Raw genomic sequence first — 23,153 nt, 5'->3', positions numbered from 1 at the left:
TTGGAGCGTGATAGTTTCTAAGCTGCTTCAGTAAACAGCTTCCAGCTCTGTAGAGCACCGTTCAGATTGCTTTGACCGCTGTATTATCGACTAGCCGGTTTGCGATATTCCGCTCCAATGGCTATCTTTTTTCCACTGAGTGCGCGTCCCATAGCCCCCTTCCATGTTGCTTCAAGTATAGAGCTCAGCTACCTGGCTTCGTAAGCAGTTATGAACACAACAACCCTTTCTTTTGGCAATTGCTTACGCTCTGCGGTTTTTTTTTCGTTATGTACGCTATCTAAAGACGAGAGATCGGTTCTATTTTACCCACTTCGGCATACATATCTACCGACAATGTTCACATGTCTGGCTAACATAATCGTTGTTACAAAGTGTCTAGTCTGTAGGACCTAGCATGACCTCATATCTACGCTAGAGATAGGCGTTAAGGGAGCTATAGTTCTCACAGCTGACTGCTCGTACGTTGTTGTGCCTTAGCAGTCGAACATGTGCCGCATGCATCTGCCCTTTTCCAACGCTTAGGCTCAATACACGGCTTGACCATATGTAGGGTACGATATATGCGGATTACTCAAAATTAGCAATGTAATTCTTGTGAAGTTATTTAAAAGCTAATTTGACTGGCCCTTTTGCGGTACACATTGATATGCAGTAAGGTAACTTGTTGGAAGTGCTATTTTGATCCTTCGGCAACCGAGCGCGAAGTTGTTTCGATTGGCGCTTGACATACAGTGACTTCTTCAGGACCTAGACGCGCCAAGCGATAATCTATCAAATACAAGGACATTCCATACACTTTAGCGAATTCATAGAGTAATCGCCAGTAGTCCTAATTTGACGCTGTTCAGTTAAGTGCCACAACCGTATTAGGCCATGATGTGAGCAAGAAACGCCCGAGCAGTATTGGCTATTCCCCATCCTATCGTTTTCGCGCATCGGAATGATTTCACTCTTACGAAACACGCTCATTTTCCAAACCATCTATTGCTAACCCATCGCCCCAATGGCACCTGATTAAGCCATTCTGACAATTTGGTCAGTTCATATGCGACTTCGTTAAATTCCTCTGGGTTATAGCTGTGCTAGGGTTCCATACATCGACTGCATTTTCACTCGGTCATTGTAGTGACTGGTGAATTCATTTTCAGGACGAAGCAGATTTCCGGAAAAGATCCCGCAGGTAATTGGTTGTCACCGATAGAAACCTGATGTCGGCTAAAGGAAAACTATTTTACGAGCTGCTTGGCTATGACCCCAATTAAATTTCAGGTTCAGCCAAACTATGACTTTATACATTCGAGATTGCGTTGTCTTGTTATCTCAACATCTTCAATCGGCTCCATAGTCCCTATATTTGTTGATTTAAGAACTGTTGTCCGGAGACTAGAAGTAATCTGTCTTAACGAAGACTTATGAAATGCAACACTTTCTATATTAGTTCATCCTGTGAATACGGCCTTTATCAACGGTGTCCTATGAATTATAAATACATCGTATAGTCAAAAACAAGTAATATATATTGATTATCATTGTAATAGAAGTTCTAGGCACACTAAATCCCTTGAAGCTAAATCCCCTAAGCACCGTCTTACCCAACACGACGAACACATATGCCATTCATTTATGTCGACACTGTTATTAATCGTGTCGAACTCTACATGTTACATGTACATGATCCACGAATGTCTTACAGGACATATCCATTCCTAACGTATTTGCCTGCTGATCCTAGGGACACGTTGTGGTCTACGTCTGGACCCGGGCATAATTATACTTCGTTTTGTGCTGGGAGCCAGCCATCTGATGGAATGGCTAACGACGACACCACGGATGTAAAAACTCGAAACATCGAGGATATACCCGTTCAGACCTAATTTTTTTTCTTTCCTTCGCAGGGTAATACACAGCCTCGGCGCTGTTATGTCACGATCTCGCTCATATGAAAGCCTCCAGAAAAAGCGTGAGGGCAACAAGGAACTTTCAGGGACCGTCACGATTATTGCACTAACTGTTAAGCGTATCGGCCATGGTCTACAAAGAAGTATTTAAGTTACGTCATGAATGTAACAGAACACGCAGAGTGCACTTGCTACTAGTCCCATTGGATTAAGCTAAATACGGAGATACCGCAAGGTCAATTAAGCTATCGAGACGTACAAGGAACTATGACTGATCGCGTTTTCACGTACGTCTTCTGTTCATATGCCGATATCGAGTATCCTGAGAAAAATGCATTAGCGAACCGTTGATAACTATCAATGTACTGCTTCTGTAGTGTGAGAGTTTTGTTTCGTCCGAAGTAATATTCCCTGCCCGCTAGTGCTGGACATAAATCTCCACACATTACGCAGCTGCACGTTGCAAAGCTAAAAGGTTTTTAAGAGTTATAGTTGGGTCGCTAAGAATAACCTATACTCATGCAAATCGATCGAATGGAAAAGTTTGGTGGCTGTTAACTCATTGTAATTGATATTATTCATTTGTTGGTTTTTTCCGACACAGGCTAAGAGTATATATACATACTGGCAAATTATGTATACTACGACTATACTGGAAGAGAAATATGTGTATGAGTAAATATCAGCACTACTAGTACATATGTAAACTTTCCCTGTGTACGTAGGCAACTTGCGCTGTCACAGGAACGTTGCACGAGAAGTTATTGCTCGTACAACTGTAGACGCCACCTCTAGACTGTATCGACTAACTCTCTAGGGATTCTCCGCTCTAGGGATTTTTCCGAAAACTCTACAACTCAGCTAAACATCTTCGCGCTGTTTTCCGCCATTGAATCGAACCTGATAACGAAACGCAAAAAGTGAACTCTGCCGCTTGGGCAGTCGCAAGTTTTTCTATCGCAAGCGGCAGATTTGCCGCTTGCGATAGAAAAATTAACGGATAAGAACTAAGTATAGTCAATGCCTCGCCCCTGTACTCGCGGCATCCGGCACAGGTTGTCTTCTCTAGCAGTCTTGTCATATAGAATATTATTATTACATGGAGCCTTTCGCAGAACCTTCTATTTTGTCATCGTTCGGTTACATTATTCAAGTGAAAACTTCGCAAGATTAACAACTTGGCATAATAATTAGAAGCTTTATTTCAACGAAAAGCACAGACTTAGTGGCTGTCCATGGAATAAAATGTCGTCTTATGTATGATTTCGTCCCCTTCTGGTAAATTGAACCTGCTGGACATTAAATAGAGGTAAGCATCTATCTCCATACTTTGTTGTCTTCAGGAGCTCTATTTAAGCTAATTGCGCTTTAGGCATTTTACAAGTATACCGATATCAGCCAGAAGGCCTGCAATGATCTAACTAAGAAGAGCAGAAAATCAACTTTCTGTCAATTATAACCGAAATTTTATAGGAGAACAGTGGAGCCGCACTGTTGGGAAGAGCGGCTGATTGGCTTATCTGTTGGCGGCGTACTGCAGGGGTGAAGCAGAGATTTGCTATTCGAATTTCTGTTGCAAAATCGCTGATGGCGTAACCGTATTGTCATCCCTAAATGGTGACGCAAGCAACGTCTGTAGGGCTGTGATTGCTGCACGGCAGAATTTTAATTCATAGCTACAGATTCGTAAACCTCGATACAACCTTACAAAAGGATCAAAATAAATCCTTAGAAAACCACCGGAATAACGAAGGACATACACAGCTCCCATTGGTGCCATTTTCTGGCACTTGGATAGTTGTGCTAATGTTGTTATTATTATCAGACTTAGTATAATATCTGTAGAGAAAACAATTGTCAAGGAAGATTGCCATAGAAGATGCATTTATTTCAGTTCTACAATTGAATAAATTCCCAAGCGAACCGCTCGGAGGTTTTACTACTAGTCTACCGTTATTATTACCCTATTAATCTAACTGTTTACGAGCCCCATACATAGCCTGGTATCAGTTTCCACAACCGCTTCTGACATACCCGAATCCCCACGAAGCACTGCTACCAGCTGAAGTCAAGAATTGACGTTCGACCGTTCCCGTTGGTTTTGGGTCGGGGTATACTGCAGGAGCGCACATGGCAGACAAGGTACGCCTGTTCCTTTCTCCTTAACCCAAGAGCACATCGAGCTTATTCCTACACGCAATTTAATAACACCGAGCGCAGGGAGGTCCTCATGACAAAGGATGACGAACCACTGGAGCATGATGAAGACTCGTTGGCGCGATAACTACTTTCATCATTGCTTGAGGATGATTTCAAGGCTGGCTCGACCTTGGTGAGCACTTCGGCTCACGTTTCATCATTGTGTGTGTGTAGTGCTTAGGCGTCTAAGCACCTACATACACAATGAAGTCACCGTTGAGCGAACCGGCCAAGTGGCACCAGAGGATCGACGAATGTAAACCATGTGCGTATCAAAAATATACCATCAAACACCGTGGCCACTACCCCTGCTACAGCTAAAGCATCAGCCACATTTGCAGGCTAAACCTGAACTAAACATGATATGAACGTTACACGTTGAAGACTTCCTAGTGTTGAAAAGTACACATAATTTTTATTTTTGTGGTTCTCAATAAATGAATCTTTAGTTTTGCATATAGAGAAATTATTCTATTGCTTTTTAGAAAAAGATTTGAGCAGATAAAAGTTAGCTAACAACGTATTCCTACAGTACTGTGTCCTGGATTTCACATTCTTCGCTCTTGGGTCGGAACCGATTCTAACGGTATTTCAAATGAAAACTTGCGGGGAAGCCTAGTGGATCTGTGAGTACGCTAGCCGCAGATCGGTTGATCGTCCTGTCGGGTTTCCTGACATGCGTGCCTGCACTCATCGTTCACTCGCCGGAGTGTGCGCATAAACGTAATATGTATAGCTCATTCTCGGCAAATAAAAACTAATCACATCATCTGATTGTTGGCTTTACTTTTTCCATAAACTTCACGTACATCTGGTAGCTAGAGCTCGTCGAAAGGTAATCAACAAAGTGTGCCGAACGGCTAATTTGCCACGTACCGCTTCATTAGTCCGTATTTATGAGTGACATGAGGCGTCGGTTCAGATTGGGGCTTAGTTGTTACTGCTCTTATGAAATTTAGACGTTACCCATTATAGGCGTACGCGTCCACCTTTCGTGCAACTATCAGAATAGGTTGAACGTGTCACGCTATTTTTCTTAGATGCAATAGCGCCACAAGTGGAATCACTTGGAGTGCGTTTCCAGATATGAATTTTTACACGCAGTTTAAACGCAGTTTTTATCTAAGTACAGTTTTAAATTGCATACACATGTATTTTTTTCTTATCTAAGATTATATTCAAATATCGCATGAGCTTGGTATATACGCTTGTTTCAAGTGAACTGTCCCCCTATTACGCGAACGGAACTACTGATGCGGCGTTGTCGGATACTTCAACAGGTAAAAACAGCGCTAATGTGTTTACAGGTCTTTTCGGACATCGCACTAACCATAATGAATGCCATCGTTAACAAAAGGCCTATTGGTCGAACATAAACATGCCAATAGTAAAGCTGTTCTCGAATTTTCTGTATAATAAAAGGCGTATTCTGCACGATTAGTTGTGATTCGTGATAAAACGCGTACACATTTTTCAATGCTGGTCCATTTCCGGAGACTGTGACGGTTTCGAGTGAATTCATCTTCAAAGCTCTCGACAGATGGGTCGAATAACAATAATTACGTAGACTTGAACTTAACTTTGATGCCTTCATTGCAACGAGTGCTCAAATTGACGACGCCAGTTGTAGCTGCATTGGTAATGGCACCAATAGCAATCGTAAATTGTTGATGTGGGGCCATTGTAAGTTCCCCGCCAGGCTTTCGTTGCTGTTCTCTTTTTGCCAGGATGCGGCGCTAAGTTACTCTACAAACAGAAAATCGGCGAAATATGTATTTGGACGGGACAAGAAGGCTTGCGTCAGGTTCTCTGCGCCCATACTGCGTTTACCCCTCTTCTATCAAAGCAAGCTTTCTACACGTCGTGCAAGACATTCGAGGAATAGTCTTTCAAACATGAGTTAGTTCTAGTTGTTTGTGTCTGTTGTGATCCAACAGAAAATCTGCTGGTAGCAAACGTAGCTCCTCTTGTCCCAACTATCTTCTGCCCTTCGGCTCCTTTATGTCCGTCGTCTATGAGCGGCCGACCTCCGTCAAACGCTTATATACACGTACGTTTCCCCTTCGACTATCCTTTCGAGCTACTCCTCCGTCTTCACGCTCTCGCATTCGCATTGGAACTGCGGAGGATTGAAGGAGCAATTTGCGGCGGAGGCAGCTGCTGCCACGGCCACTGTTGCCGCTGGCCCCTTGACTACTATTCGGCTATGTCATTTTGATCGTGGCTTCAATTCTTTTTATTCTGACGCTGATACGGGCTGGGTACGAACACTTCTTCTTCTGCTTTCTGCTCTTCTCTGTTGAGCCATCAGGGATGGGACAGAACCGCAGAAGACTGGAGAGAGAAGCCTCATGCCGAAAGCAGCCGTCGGACAAGAAAGAGAACCTTACCGCAAAGAGACACACCAAGCCAGACACAGTAAACTGAGAAGGGATTCATTCGTTCGTTGAGGAAGAAGAAAACGGGCGGATGCGACGTATCCTGCCGTGGCCTTGCCTACGAAGTTATACAGTTTCTTCTACGACGCCCTCATTGTACGCAAAAGCAACGCCCCCACTGCTCACTTCGCAACCGTCACCTCATACACAGGGACGAAATCTCCTCACCGAGAATCGTACGCACCCACAATATATCCATGCAGTTCGCCAGCCACGTATATGCTGCAATGCTCATACAAAGAGGGTGACCAAACAAACAAGTCAGCAGATATATCAGTATGTGTGTTTTTTCAATCATGCGTTATCTTGTTTAATAAAATCTAGAGATGTCCAATGAATAATCTTGCCCGTGGCATATATATATATATATAACTCTATATGTACAAGAGTTTTCATTGGGCATCGCTAGTTGTTATTACACAATATAACCCATGACTGAAAATGTAAAAGATGCTTTAATATAGGATAACGTAATAATAAAATAATATAGAACCAAAATCTAAAGCTATGTGAAAGTTTCCCATCACTGATACTTGTCGTACGACAATCGTGCTTCTCATGAGTCATCAAATAAAAATGTGGTGTCAAACATTTTAAACATAGCCGACTACGTATGATTTAGATTCAAATCATAAACATATTACGGTCGTGCACTTCTAGTCGATGATGCAAAAAAGAACCAGTTACCGGCTTCGCCCAGGACATTTGGGCACCGATATGTATGATAGTGAAACGTGCCTTCGCGCTTTTGAATGATAACAATAGCTACGGCGGCGATATTTTAAAAAGGTCAGTCGAAAGGATCTTTTCACTGGTTTAGATAGGGTATTGTCCACGCATAATAATTTCGGTTTTCAGTAACACTTTTCTATGATTATTAAAGTGTGTTTCGTAAAATGGGTCCAATCCTGAAAAAAAGCCTGCTTTCTGTAGTAATAATTGAACTAACTAATCGTTTCAGGCTGTCTATAGTTGCACGGTTACTCTTGCTAAGGTAAAGATCAATGTCCTTTCTGCATCTCAATCTTAATCAATGTAAGGCCATTTCTAGTCCTTTCAATATCTGTTTGACAAATTAGCTCAACCTTGCATAGCCACGCGCTGCATTTTAAAGGAGACGAATGGGTTCACAATTTAGCGTCGTTAATTTTATTTTAGTCAGAATTGGAACTCTACTTTCCAACCTCGACGAATGCAGATTTACATTATAAGGGGCACGCAAATCAGCAACTGAATCTTTATTCGAGAACCTATGCTGTTGCCCGTGATTGAACTGAGAAACGATTGAGAATGTAGGGACAATAAATAGGAGCAAATAGGAGCAAAACGACCTTGCAGAAGTCATTTATAGACCCCTATAGTGTTAGATTGGGTTCACGTACCTATTCCGACTTCCCTCACGCGATGCAGGATTTTCCTGAGTCTCATTACCCCATCGAGATTGCAGGTCGCTCGACAACCGACTTCTTCGTATTGTTTATTTTTGGGCATTGCTTTCTCTTAGCAAAATTGGTAGGAGTTGGCCAACGTATGTTCGTACGGGTCGAGTTTGTTCATCGTCGATGCTTACACTTTCTGACAGGAGACACTAGCAAAAGTTCGTACATCATGGGGCAGGCGACCCTATCCGCGTAAGTATCGTACGTGTGGCACAGCACCATGAGCCTGAATGCTATAATAAATAACCAATAATGGTAATATTTTCGTTTTACCTGTCACCTGCTCTCTCGTCGTCCTAGTATAGTTTACGAGGTAAAATTTGATGAGTTGCGCTGTAGTCTAAGCAGTCTATTTGCAGTCTATTACTTACTAACAGCAAATGACATTGGCTCTAAATGGCCTGGGCTACAATCTACTACGCCGCGCTCGATATAAACATGAGCCTGTTTTCCAGTCAGTGAACATAATGCGGCTCGAAAGTTGTCTTCTCGTGCTCGTTTGATACTTAGAGAGCTCTCGCCGACCGACTGTCATTGTAAAGCTGGAAACAAACGTATTTAGTAAACAACATCATTAAACGATTTCTCTATGCAGAGGATCTAGTGGTACTGGAACGGCGACGAGCTGAAGGCCAGAAAAGCATGTCGAACCTTCACGATTCGACGTTGATGCCTCGTGTAAGAGATCGTGCTATCTTGCGTAAGAGGTAGATATCAGAGAGGTAACAAGTCAGTACTTTGATGTTGCTGATTGCTACGCGGTATAACACGGGTTAATCTGTTTTTGTTTTATATGACTTGTTTACAACTAGAAAACCGAAGCTAAGTCTCTTCCACCAAAGATAAATTTCTGTGTGGGTAAAAAAACTATGTTTCGTCATTATCAATTGAACAGAAGTTGCTCTGTATTATGCACTTGAAATGCGAATCTCTTTCGAAGGTTTGTTTCCCGTTTATAAACGGGATGTATTATAGCGACAGACAAAGTCGCCGGTTAGCATATGTATGAGCATTGCGCGCTAGCAACGTAAGCTGGCTCCCTAGAAACGAGGAAGTTTCTACCAAAGATCCCCATCACAGTCGAACCGAGTCATGTAAAACTCCATTTTGTTATAAGGATTCAGACGGCGTCTGGCATTGTATTTCTATTTCATTGATCCTGTTTCGAAGGGATATGTTTGTATAGAGAGACCACCCAGTCGAACCGTTTTTGGCGGACATATTTTGTACAGAATATGAACAAAATGCATCTTTCTCTAGCATCGTACTCAAATATTATTGCTGAAAAAACTAAAGGCAGCAAATCGAGAAGAAATCCGCTATGTGCCTGTATCTACGTTCTGCACCTATATAATAATCGCATAAAACCGCATTTTCTGCACCTAGGGTCAACCATTGTATGTTTCTTCGTGATAGGCTGGCAAATTAGTTAATGAGTGGTGCAATTTGTATCAGGTTGGTGTGTAACTGATTTAAGTTAGAGCTTTGCATTCTTTTTTACCTACGACGGAAATACTTTTACTCCGAATTCAAGCTTTAAATAGGGATGTTTCCGATGAAAAAACGCTTACCCGACTCTAGCTCTTGTCAAAATTAAAAAGTTTCTAAACAGCCCCGAATATTTGTGCCACGGCTGGTGTCGATTTCATCAACGGGAGCAGTGGTTAAAGGCGGCTTTGCGAAGTTCAATAGTGGCACCCTGAAACCCGACAGCGTACTCCGTCTTAAACGTCCAGTCGGGATTGATGAAGACTGACTATATGCATCTTGAAAAGAGAACTTTTGGCCGACAGGACGAGCTAGTCATACAAATAGCAGCATACGAAATTTATGGGATTTAATAAGAAGTTGGGGGCTAGACACCCTGCAGACTGAGCAAAGGGCACAAAGAAATACAGCTGCCGCTTGTTTGTTAGCTCGGCCGGCATCGGGCACCACTTAGTCTTAATAACAGGTTTTTCTATAGAATAATTACAGGTGACAAAAAAATCTGATTCTACGTCAATATGTAGCAAATAAAGAAACGCGTAGCTCCAGAAGATATGCGTAAGCCCAGGGTTAAGCTAGATTTCTATTCAAGATGCTATAAAGTGAGACCAGAAGGATCCTATACAAAGATGAATATTCGAAAAAAACCACAGTCAACAAGTATTCGCGTACGACGCAATGTCGTCACGTAAATGGAGCTACTCAACAGAAAACGTCCAGAAGAGTCTGAGTACAGAATTCTTCTGTACCCGCCATTCCCTTTCGATCTTCTTCCATCGGATGACTTTTTTCCGTTCAGTGACCAATTATGTTTTTAACGATAACAAAGTGGGCCTCAAAAACTAATTTCTAATTCTTCTGAAGACTCTTAATGAGATGCAATAGATGAATGCGTCGAAAAATTGGAAAAGATCTTCGCAGGTTACGACGAATAGAGAACATATTAATTTAATACTGGATTTCGAGCGAGGCGCTGTTTTTTTTGCCAAGAACTCTTAGAGTTAGTCGGTCACATAGGTACAAATGTTTTTCGTATCCGGTTGAAAATAATTGACCGGCTGTTGTTAAAGTAGGAACTGTAGCACAGAATAGGACAATTGGCGATTTCTTTACAAACATATTATTTCAAAAATAAAAGAAGACCCCTTGAGGGTCACCCGACTCCGTGTTTGCAGCTGCCTACAACAGTCCTACATGCTGGCGATGATAAAAAGGTGCATGCCACTTTTGTTGTCTGCAAGTACGCTGAGATTGCAAATGACCCGTAGATGATATGGCGAACAAAAAACAAAGTAAGTGACTGACTCGATTCATCCTCGATACCTTGCTTTATGTAGTAACTTCTGACGATTTAATGCTACTACGGCGTTTCATTTAGGTACTACATAATAGATTTGAGTTTGATTGTTCTCTTATCCCTCGTTGGCCTATTTTGTTCTCTTCGCCATGTATCGGGTGCTTTAGATAATTTTTTGTTCATGTTTCTAAGTAACATCGATACTGTTTATCTCTCAAAACATCCGGCCTCCCGAAACTGTACAAACGCGGCAGGAGTATTTGTGATGTGGCTGCACCAGATATAGGTTTCTATGAGCAGCCTGGCAAAACGGGTTTGCGAAGCTATTCACCGCGGCTTGTTTTGATCCAATTTGGCTGCAGCTGGAGCATTTCTTCAACGGTAACTTGTAGTGTGCTGGACGGAATGGCGGTTGGCTACGGTGCCCTGGAATCCAGGGCCCCGAGGCCAGGAGCCCTGGTCAGATTTATCCAGCGGAATCAGCCCAAGAAAAGCCCATCGCGACTATCTGTTGGCGCCAAATGCTTTGGGCAGTATTGTCTGCTCGACGCGTCAATGGCCAGAGCTGCTTGGCTATCTCATGAAAATCATTCCATTTCGAGTGATTCGCTGTACTTGCTCGTCCCATAGAGTGTCTGCATTAAGTATCGGTCAGTGCAGTCGGCAGACGAGGGCGGCTGGCTGTGCTGCTATATGCTTCAACAATGATAGGCGTTACCGTGAAATGTGCACTGGCGAAAACTGGTCCTCTTTACTGAATCTCTGCCACTGCTAGTATTTGACGATATCTACAGGTTTCTTACCAGTGTTGCCCAAAACTGACAAGAGGACCATTTCCTTTACATAGCGTAGCAAGACAGATGGAAAAACGGTCCAGAAGCCGTACGAAACGACGTAGGCTTGCTCGCGACAGCAAGAACCATATTTGCAAGGGGAAATGCCAGGAAGTGAAGACATCTAAAGCAGAATCAGAAATAACGGGATTGCTGACGCTGGCAGCAACAGTAATGGAAAAGTCGCTGTATGTGTTATGTTCGGTGGGCCTGCACGCCTTTGATCGTTGAGCAGCCACATACGGGCTCTTAAGACTATTCATCTTGTACATAGAACAAGCCGCAAAGGTCTCTACACACCCACACGTACTCCTCATTTGTATGGCAACAATGAACGACCAACAACAACTTCGTTGCAGATCTTCAGGTCGACACTGCGCTGAATGGCAAAGGATAGGGATTTTTATGCCGCTCATTCGGACAAAGTGCGCGAAACACACGTTTGTAAAATGCAGGTTCTTCTCAGTTATGATAACATTGTTTCATTCACACATATCACTTTCGTTTATAGCCGCTTTTCGCGAAAGTCCTAGTGCGCTATCTCTATGAAAGTACAAAATTAAGGAAATGGTCTAAAATAATACATAAATAATAATCTAAATAACAAATTAATGATAGATAAAAATTAACCATACGTATAGCTTCATGGGGAGATTTTATATGTTAACTCAAACCTACAGTTAATTGAGTACTCTTGACAACTTCATATTGGACACGATGCATGGACGTTTGCAGTAGGTCGTATTCGGAAGTTCACTTATTCCCATCGAAGTCGCTTTCGCGGGATTTAATGCACTTGTGCCACTATCTTTACAATCGTTAAGTACACTCTTCGAACTCAATCGAAGAAATAGAAGCCAGTTCTGCCCTTGTTTTTTTAGACTCTTCATAATAGTCCCAGACCGTTTTCCTCCCCAACGTTTATTTGAGCCTTAGGGAGAGAAGAAGGCCGCAGGAGGTTAAATCTTGTAAGCACAGAGTCTGTAGAGGATGCAGTACACGTGCCAAAGTGTAGGCTCGTGCGCTGTCATAATGAAGAACTCTGGGACTAGACTTTTTGACAGTACTCCTTACTGATTTGAAAATTACTCGGCTGAATCCATAGTGTACAATTCTCCTGATAGCCAAAAAAATTTAAAAAAAAAGTGGGGAGAACCTTAGCTCTTGTTCTTAATCTTGCAGCATTCTTGGATCTGGGTTCGCGTACGAAACGGCAGTAAGAGGATTGGGTTCTTGTCTCCACATCAAACTTATAAGTTCACATCTCGTCACCAATAGTAATGCATTGCAAGGAATTTGACTCCTCCTTAAGGGTATTCTCTTCTATTATTATTCGGCTTTAGCTTGGAATTGAGGTCTTTTGACACAGTTGGTTTCGTGCGCATTCGCTGCGATAGCTCGGTTAGAGCGATGGCGGAGGAAACGTCAGCAGTCCTTATGCACTCGCCACTGACCCATATTCCGGCGAAAGCCCTTCCACAGTATCGGTACCACTTGTAAGCAGTTGATTCCATTCTAAACATCAAATATAATGCGTGCTGTTTAAAGCTCTATTGATTTTTAGAAAAAAAAAAACGAAGCCAGCGTCTGCAAAACAAAGAGCACGATGGCAAACTAACGCCTTCGAGAATGCGCTAGAGTTTGATCCGCAAGTAGGACACAGGCCGACAAGTGTGGCGTCCTAAATCGCGTCACAGGTCGACTCTTAGCCTACAGAATTGTGACATATTATCCATACTGTTGTGGCTCCGTGCATGGATAAATTAATGAATAATATAAAATCATGAACTTTGGTGGTGAAGTCACATTAAGCATGGAAAAAAAACATTATCTGTTAATAAACCATGAGTAGCGAAAATAGCAATTAATACATTATTTCTATTTAACAGAATAAAAATACTTGAGGTCTTAAGGTTATCTTTTACTAAAATTGCGTAACTATTCGTCTGAAAATTTAAATTAACTGTGGTCGCTTGGACCCTTTGAACTTTACCGCATATATATACATATATATATAGTCTAAAACATTATGAGTAAAGCAAACATTAAGTGTGATTGCTTAAATCGATGTTTTTCATCCGCTAATACGTTTATTGAATCACAAAAAAAAAGTATTAAACGGTTGACTATCAAAGAATACAAAAGCCGAACGGCCAACTAAAGAGTTCAGGACCAACAGAGAGCATACAACAATAAGGACAACGGTTTCCATTTTGCAATAGGACTGCTTCGGGCTCTATCTATAATAATAGCTTCTCGCAATCGATTGTATCGCACAAAATTCAACTGCTTTTAGACTGTTACTGGCTTTTTCGACAAATCACAAATAACTTTCAGTAGCAAACACTGCACAGCGCAAAGCGAACCCGCGAAGTACGTTGTGCTTTCTACAGAAAATTTGTCTCTTCTCATAATATTCCATGTTATTGCAAACCTGGACCTTAGGCCAACACCAACTTAAGCTCTATATTAATTATCAAGACGTGCGCAATAGTCTAACACCATGTACCCAATACATACCATATACGTATATGCTTACATGGTTAAATTGACCCGTTGTTCTAATCCTTGAACCCTCTTTTTTCCTTTACGACTCGACGGGGCCTTTGTTAGTTACCAGTAACACAAATGAACTGGGCAGAACCTTGAAAATTGGTCCAACTTCAAAATATGTATTACGTATAAAACGTCAAACATCTAGCAAAAAATGATAATATATATCATCATAATTAAACCACATAAAATGTTCAGATATCCGAAACGGAAAGCTTGGATATAGGCTTGGATGGCCATAAAGTTTCACGGCTTTTCAAATGTCCTGACTTCAGCTTACAAGGGCACCTATATAATTTAGGTAGAATTAGAGGCGATTTTAGCGAGGGCTAATGACTTTTGGAAAAAGGTCACAGGAGGCGCACACGCCATTATGCGCTTGTGCATCTGCTTTAAGAGCATGCCATCCGTAATATTCAATGACACTGCATATATTGTGGAATATCTAGTGTCAGATGTTTTTCCATTAACGCAGATTAAAAGCCATCAAAGAGCAACGTTCAGACAGTCACCAAACCAGGTTTTTTTCGGCATTTAATTTTGTTAGCTTCGTGACAACCCTGATTCAAGTAGTTATACATCAACAGCGAAGGAAGACTGCAATTGATGAATATTATTTTCAAAAATGCAAAAATAAGTAGAGACGATAGTCGAAACAAGCTTTAGTGATGAAAATTCAATACATTATACAGTATTAGATTATAACAACAAGACAAGGTAAAAATGATGACCGGAATAGCCAGACAGCAAAACAATGAAATGTTTTCTGGCTCTACAGAGCGGAGGTTTTCCACTACCACCACTTGATCCTGTCAGTATCCTCTTGATTAAACCCTTCAATTAACGACGAAGCAGGGTAATTGAGTGCTTCGTGATTTACAATGGAACACAAGCATCGATGCTTCTGTCTCATTAAATGTATCGTGTATTATAATGGGCTCAGTACCTAAGCCAGTACAAGCCTAGAGTAACTCGTTCAAAAGAAGCCGTATCCACCAATTCGTTCCTAAATTAGCTGTTACGTTGTTTGGACTCATTTTCTATAAGATTACGCTTCCCATGTTAATTTTTCCTAGCCGTCCTTAGAGAAAATGCTCCCCGACACCGGTATCTATAGGACCAGCTTGCGATTTCAACATCCCGAAAGATCAAAGAATCAGTGTTGAAGAATTAGTACTATCGAATATTTACAATTATATATAAATATTACAAATATTGAATCGTAATAAGGCGAATCCAGTATTACTGATGTCGAATAATACTCTACTAGCGTATACACGTACCCTATACCAAAAAGAAACTGCTATACGAGCAGCAGTGCTATTCACAGCAACAACAACTATGACCGTATCCAATACCATCAGATGTCGATGTCGTTGTTGTTGTTGTCGTCGTCGTAATTTTTATGAAGCTGGTGGAAAGGGTAAAACCCCTGGGGAAGAAGCAAAGCTCTGTTAGGAGCATCGGCCGTTTACGTCTCGAAGCACTACCATTCCTGCGACGACGAGTACCGTCACGACGGCAGACGCCGTCACTTCCACCACGTAACAGCAGCAGGGGCTACAACTGCCACACGGCCAAACGATCAACGTTGTCGTGAGATGCCTTTCAGAATTCCTGGAAAGATCGTTGCTGATGCATCCTACTCTTTCGCTCATCGCTTCGATGTACACTCTTTCTTGCCAAACCTTAGTACCGAGCATCGGAGATTAGCCGACGACCCAGCAGCTGATGGCTGTCACCTCCTTAATAAAAAGGGCATTATGAAAGGCCGGTCGCAGTCGTCCGTCTCTCTCCGCTTGCGTTCCTCATATCAAGCGCTATTGCGTTCTGGAATCTCGTCAAGCCTGGGCCAGTTAGCGAGCATGCAGTATTTTCCTTCCTTATCCAACGCTAGCCGTGTCCCTAGTCGAGTACTGCCTCTGCTACTACTGCCGTAGCATATTGTTCATTCTATCGCGGCTCAGAGGGCGAAAACGATAGTCTTCTTTACGAGGCTTCTCGACCAATGCTGCCGAGGACCCGCCGCAGCAGGTCGACACTTGGCCAATGATTCGCCCTCTCGCCAACCATGCTCTCTTTGCGCCGCTCTATATGTGATTGGCAAAAGGCTCTTAGCTCTTAGCCGCATGAACGACGGTATCATGCGTTCAACGCTTCCGTTCCTAAACGACCGCGCTATGATGCCAGAGCACGCGCCTCTTTATGAACAGGCCGGCTGTGTGCGATGGCGAGTCAATGGATTTCCCATGGCTGTGCTCTCGGAAACGGCGTCGTGCGTACGAGCGCAGTGAGAAATTCCAGGCGCCAATTTGGGATTGGACAGGAAGCTGAGTTATCGCTGGCTTCCTAGCCCAGTTGCTGCCTAACCAAGGACTAATTGTTCGCAGGTCATCGATGGACATCCACAAAAACCTACCCTTTTCAGCTGGACAACAGACCGAGGCGGTCTGGAACATCAAAGCTATTCGGAAAACGAATGCTGTAGTCTTTTGCCTAAACTATCGCAAAGTTACAAGACATGCCGCGGGCTCAGTGCGAGTCGCCAAAAAACTGGAGTATTGAGGGGTTTGCATCGTTTGCTCGCAGCTCGGGGCTGCACTCGATAAGCTGGTATGGCTGGACCGTGCTAGAAACTTAACAATAAGTTGTGTTCTGTTATCGACATTTTGTAGCCCAGCGATGCTGCAACCGAAGGCAGAATATAACCTGGAAATGTATAGCAGTTTAGTTAGCTACATTCGAACAGATTGATACATCAGGAGTGTACAACGTTGTGTAAGTATATTCCATTATATAGTAACAATTACTGTTCGAGATTCTGTCGTATTTGTGTTACCGAAAGTATTAAAATCATCTTGTTTTACCTTGGTTATTTCTGAATTACTTGGCTAACTATTAATATCGAAATGATTTCAGCTTTACTTCTTCGACCATGTTTCAAATAGTCCTTTACTATAGGACGACAAGTGTTCAACCAATGGCAGGATAGCGCGTTTCTATGCAAAATGGTACTTTAAGATAGAAGATTTGAGGTAATTTTGGAAGAATTTTGACGACGTTTCTTGAAATTAGGTTACGATTGTGTAATACGGTTTGACCGTGCGGTTCTTCCTCTCGATTTCCGTATGTTCATCACGCCTATATCTGTTACGAGACTAACGAAGTGAAGATCTTCTAGCAGTTCTCGGTAGAGGGCATCCGCTTCGCAAAGCGAACTTGAACTATCTACGTACTTTTTCTTTATAGAATACGTGTCCTTTATTTTGGAAGAAGATTAGACAAGGTCGAATTAAAGTGTAACTGTTGTAGATTCAACAAATTTTCCAAAAGAAGTATATTTACAATTGAGAAAGGCGCTCCTTAGCTTTATTTACTTCTTCAACTGTGAAGCTTGATTTTTTCTATATCGTACGAAGATGGACGATCGGACATGGCTCTGGTGGAACGTTCGAGCTTGTGGGACCACTGTTTTGATCATCGCGATTTCGGTAGTGTTATCCTTGTTATCTTATTTCTTTTCTAGATTTTCATTTAAGTCGCCTCGCGTCCCATACACTTTATATAGTTATTTGACAGTTCCCTTAGTAATCTTCCCGCTCGCATAATGACATTCGTTTGTCTGTTACAAGCGCTAACTTGCGGCCATACTTACTCTGCTACTTAGATGTTGCAATGAATGTCATGAACGATAATCTTGACCTTGAATCGGCTACGCCTCAAACAAGTATTTATGGAAAATTACTGATTTTGACACCGTTCCGCGCTAATTTAATTCACTAAAAGCAACTTAGGCTAGTGGCTGTTTAACTTAAATGTGTAGAAGAACGTTCTGGAAGACCACATCAGATAGTGCAGAGATGTTCTTTCGAATAAAGAACGAACTCGAAATAAAGACGCATTATCGAATATCGACCGTACACGAAGCCACAGGTTCGTTTAAAGGTCAAAAGCTTTTTTGGCAAAAACTTGAGGGGAAAAAGGCTCGACATACGCTGGAATGGGAAATTGGCTACAATTGGTGCTATTATATGCTGTAACAATATCAATAGTTTATTCGACAGGAGCTTATTGACTTCACAAAAAAGCTGAATAAAATGTTAGTTCCTTTGTGCTTGCCGGAATTGTAAAACCTAAAAAATAGTCTGCTTGCTTTTTCAACGTAAGAACATCTAATCTTCCCACATTTCTATACAAGTTTCTGAAAATAATTTAAATTTGTGTTCGAATTGTCATTTTCTGAAAAATCAGAATCATAGGCAATGGATCAGACAAATGTTCCAAAGGCAATGGGTCGTCCTAAAATCTAGTTCCGTGCATTCGCTTGAATTTGCGGAACCCAAGCGTCTAAATCAGATAGTTCCTTTCCCTTCCCTCAGCTCGTTATCTTTTTCTAACACCGTCTGCACCACGTTTCTTTCATAAGAAATGTTCTTTTGATCCGACCAATATGCCCAAATCGATCAAATGAGTTGATATACGTCTTCTTGCTTCGTGCATAACTACGCTCCGTTACACAACCCAACGTTGTTAATTCACCGTACGTATGTTAAACCATCCAAACCACTTCTAGTTAACCTCAGCCCTGGCAGGCTTAAGCAACGTATCCTATTCTCTATAACGTCGCTCTTTTTTCATGTTCGACTAATATCCTTTCCTTTCTAAGCTGCCTTTCCCCTGTTTCTTCTTTGTTCCCCAGTCCTATTCGAGTAATGTCTCCGCTTCCTGATCTGTTTTGCGCTTGTCCGTATTCCTTTTCTCCAATCTCTAACTTTACCCTTCTTCCAGTCGCCTCAGTCGTCCTTTCGTCTCGTTCGCCTGACCTCGGTATAACTACACCGCGACCTTGGCGCCTCACCTATTCTCCACGGCCCTTGTCGCATTCCGTCCAATCGAGCCTTATATCCAGGCTAGCTTACTACCTCCACGTGCCTTCCTCTACCCGCCTGTTTGTCCAATCCCTAATTCCCATAATGAACATTAAAGCCTAATCCTGTTAATTAGTGACAAATAACACCGTTAACGGTGCATCGCAGCGGAGCTTCATGATCGAATATGGCAGGCGCAGAGGAATTGGCGACTTGAGAAACCTATGTCAATATATTCCTGGTCCTGCTAGGTCTAATGTGCACGCCTACAGTTTGTGATTACTCCACTCACTGACAATAATCGAAAAATATAACAACTCAATAAAACCATGTACAATACTTCGCTCATAAAGGCGTATCTGGTCCCTGTGCAACAGAGGAAACGTAGTAGAGGAAACGCGAGCTATGTGTTAATGCAGTGTGTTAATTGCGACGCGCTCAAGATGAATCGTATATAGATATTACATCGACACTATGGGCAACATCTCCGCTTAGCTAGTTGCTGTCGATCGTTTACTAAATGGGCGCGGTATGTGCATGTATTGGAAGATCAATATCTAGACAATCAAAGTATAGAGAAATATAACAGTTACAAAAAGCAAATTATCTTTCAGGCATACCATATGTACACCACCTAAATATTGTATGAATCATCCCCAGATGTTAAACAAGGCTGACTGAACCCAATTTCGTAACGGCTTCTACAATAAAATAAGGCCTATCTTACAATATGTTGTTACTTTGTCCTTGTTGTTTTTTTTATGTTTACTGTTTTTTTTTTATTGTAGTTATGATGAAGCGTGATGAATATTTTAGAACAGTGTTACACATATACTTGTACGGTAACTATTGGTGACATAGTATCTATTTGCGTATTTACACAAATACCTGTTCGCTATAGAACGACTTGTTGCACACTCTAACTCTAAATTACCGCATTTGTCGTGGGCTAAGCGTTTCTATATATAACCTGTGATTAATCTCCCTTGTCTGCGCAAATATCAGAGTTGTATGGAGTATTCGAAATGCGTATTCTTCTACTATAAAGCGTGTGCAGAACGTCCGAATGAAGCCTAATTGGATTGAGCGAAATTTGTCACTGCTTAGCCAAGATTCACACATACTGGATAACCGCCATAAAATTTATTTCAATATCCAATGGACAGACTGTCCACTGCTACTACGTAACGTCCTTCAACGTTTTGCAAAAACAGGTATTACTCTGTGTAGGTAAAACAGGTAAAAAGCTGACTCGAGCATGAGTTCGAAAGAAGGCCCTTATGTCTATAATATTTTGTTAACGATCCAAGCATATTAAATACTGCGTGTATATAGACACGCTAAAAATGCCTTCACGTGATATACTTCGACGTCACCGTATTTGTCGTGTTGAAAGCTAAAAACGATACGAACAACTGTGTTGTTCATAACGATGTGCTGACATTATTGGGTAATTATAGATTTTCCGAAAATAGACCCCACGGACGGTGTACTTTCAGTGACGTCATTGCTCTTAAGTGTGGCGGTCCTACTCAAAAAATCCCCAGTGGCTTTTCTTGCTAAAAACAAATAGTTATATTATTCTCCTAGTAACAACAACGGCGTCGTGGGTGTCCCAAAACAGTCAATCGCCTCTGGAGTTAGCTTAGGGAGCAAATAGGTTTAGAATTTTCCTCGTGAAGTACTAGATCTCAATTGTGTTCACTAGAATGATGCCGACAAAAGGTAAACAATCCTGTGCTGGCCATTTTTCTCTTCGTAATGGTTAGCCTTCGGTATCGTTTTGCGAGCCTACCTTTGTCGCCTTTTCGGGGGTATTATTTAGTCTCTTTCGTTCGGTAGCGGGTCTGTTTCTCCATACCGTATCGTCCTCCTGGGTTTCGGATGCCCAGTTCGCTTTATTTGAGTTCTGGGATTCTTAACGTATTGCACCCATGTTCAAAGAGGATATACCTAGCGAATTGAAAATACATCCGCACGGATATGAGAACACAGTGCTTTTTGCTTATTTCGAGGCCAAATAGAATGGTTGGTTATAACCATGAAGTCGTTGCTCTCGGAAGTGTAGAATATTGTAGTTAAGGCGGCCCATCAGTCGCTCGATCGGTTGAACGAATCTGCGGCTTTTGCAGCATCCGTAGCAGCAGCGTTGGCCAACCACCTGACCAGCGATTCTAGCAAGCGAATGATAATCTATGAAAAATGGTTTGGTTTCCGGTTGAAGAATTTCGCTATGCTGCGTAGGGTCCGCTATGAGTGACCGCGGAAAAAAAGGATAGAACCCTGGCTTGGGGCAGGCGGGGTGGCAAAAAAAAAACGTAAAACGTTGGAAAAAAGTGGGGTTCGGATTTTGCTGGCATCATTTTTGTTTGCTTGCCTGCCTGCCTGTCTGTCTGTCTGGTCTATCTGTTTGTCTGCCTATCTGCCCGTTACTTACTTCGTTTTTTCTTCGAAAAGATGCAACGAAAAGTTACAACGAAGGGACCGCGTAAGCAGCAAGCAAGGGAATGCGAGCAGGAAAAACACAAAAGGGATGAGTGTTTTCGGGTAAAGTCGAAAATATGGTCAAGAAGAAGACGTAAGAGGTTACGAGGCAAGGCAAACCATAAAGGGGCAAAGACAAAAAAACTTGCGAGCAAAAATAGAAACGCAACTGAAATCGACAACGAGAACTCGAGCAAATAAGAGAAAATGCGTAAACGCCATTGTAGTACATAGAATTTTATGGAGGAAGAAGGAAATGAGGGTGAGAGGGCATTGGAAAGAAAAGATGAAAAAAGCCATTCCATTGGCCTTGAGAGTAAATCTTGCATCGCACATGGCGAAACAAGCACTTTTTGATTTTAAGTATTCGCTACATTGCGAGATGGTTGTTGTGCCTTGCCCGTTACTAGAGGCAAAATGACCGCCATTTCACTTAGACGGGGCAAATTTCATTTGTTTACGGCAATACGCACGACGAGATTTCAGCCGGTAGACTCACAACTAGGGCTGCTACCAGTCGTTGATGTCGACGGAAGACAGTGATGGAATTTTGTAGTTTTTCCACTGAATCATTGTTTCCCGCCGAGGATAGAACAAAGTGTTTGGTCTTTCCGTACCGTTGAGCGATTCCTTTTCCGTTCATCGCGGTTCGACAGACATCTTTGAAGTACAAAGACACTCGGAAACTGCGGTTACCTACGTAACCAGCTAGCTAGAATGTAAATGGAAGGGGAGGCGATCTTAAAACGAAACATCCAGAATCACTATCGTCGTTGGAGGAACGTTAACTTGCATGCAACACGCTTCTAAGTGGTAAAATAGTTTTCCAGAACCGGTAGCAATTGTACCCTACATTGCTAAGCAGGATTTTATAAGGTACAAAGTTCAGCTGGAGGTTATTTCCTAACAAAACGATTTAACTACGCTAATTGAAAAAGACACGATTTCGGCTGTTAATCGAAAATTAGCCCTGGCCGCAGTTTCCACATGTTTGTGGATACCTGAAACGGAAAACTGTGTTTACAATTTGCGGAGCCAGAATATGCATTTCTGACCTCTCAGTGTTTCGAGTTTCGCATCCACTATCGCCGTTAGGCACTTCATCAGACCCCTCGACACAAGTCAAAGCATCTCTAAATCCGAGTTTGAACCTAGACCACGACGTATTCCTAACATTTCTGATCCACAATGCCTGATGCAATTGTCGAATGCTGAGATCCGACCGAATGAAGTGCAATACCAATCGGACATCGATGGCAAGTTTGGCATGGCGCACGTTAACTATTCGTTTTGCGTTCTTGATGAAAAAAAATTTACCCGAAACAGAAACATAGTACGCCCCCTAGTGGAAAATTATTGATTTCTGTACAAACACAGCGGCACACATCAGGTAAAAAAAATTTCAATTACTTGTCTATTTAAACAAATTTTCGGATATTATTGGATTTCATAAGCTTGGAGCAGTCGAATCCCGTGTGATTTTTTTTCGTATCCCTACTGTTTTGCAAAATTGCCAGTATTGCTAATGGCAGTCACAGCGCAAGCACTTACCACAGACAACTAAGCGGTAACTCACAATAATTAGTCAAATGCTGATCGCAACAAGATGCATGTGCTTACCGCGGTCAACAAACGTGTGCTATGTTGTAGTAC

At 42.1% G+C, this 23,153-nt stretch overlaps 2 long non-coding RNA genes across 3 annotated transcripts; one reads left to right on the top strand and one right to left on the bottom strand.

Moving 5' to 3' along the window:
* Positions 1-3,763: 3,763 nt before the first annotated feature.
* LOC147751798 (uncharacterized) lies at positions 3,764-15,830 on the bottom strand. Of its 2 annotated transcripts, none has more exons than XR_015315881.1 (2): positions 15,432-15,830; positions 3,764-6,760 (listed from the first exon to the last, which is right to left on the bottom strand). It is a non-coding gene; the product is annotated as an uncharacterized LOC147751798 (long non-coding RNA). The 2 variants fall into 2 exon arrangements; XR_015315882.1 differs by lacking the exon at positions 15,432-15,830 and adding an exon at positions 12,274-12,933.
* A 166-nt stretch (positions 15,831-15,996) lies between these two features.
* Positions 15,997-19,756, top strand: LOC111272885 (uncharacterized). The gene is made up of 2 exons (XR_002687772.2): positions 15,997-16,926; positions 19,631-19,756. It is a non-coding gene; the product is annotated as an uncharacterized LOC111272885 (long non-coding RNA).
* The last annotated feature ends 3,397 nt before the right edge of the window (positions 19,757-23,153 follow it).

The sequence above is a fragment of the Varroa jacobsoni genome, unplaced genomic scaffold (assembly GCF_002532875.2).
Source record: "Varroa jacobsoni isolate VJ856 unplaced genomic scaffold, vjacob_1.0 contig03676, whole genome shotgun sequence".
NCBI lineage: Eukaryota > Metazoa > Arthropoda > Arachnida > Mesostigmata > Varroidae > Varroa > Varroa jacobsoni.
Note: the sequence above shows the minus strand (reverse complement) of the source record. Positions and strands in the feature narration are given on the sequence as shown.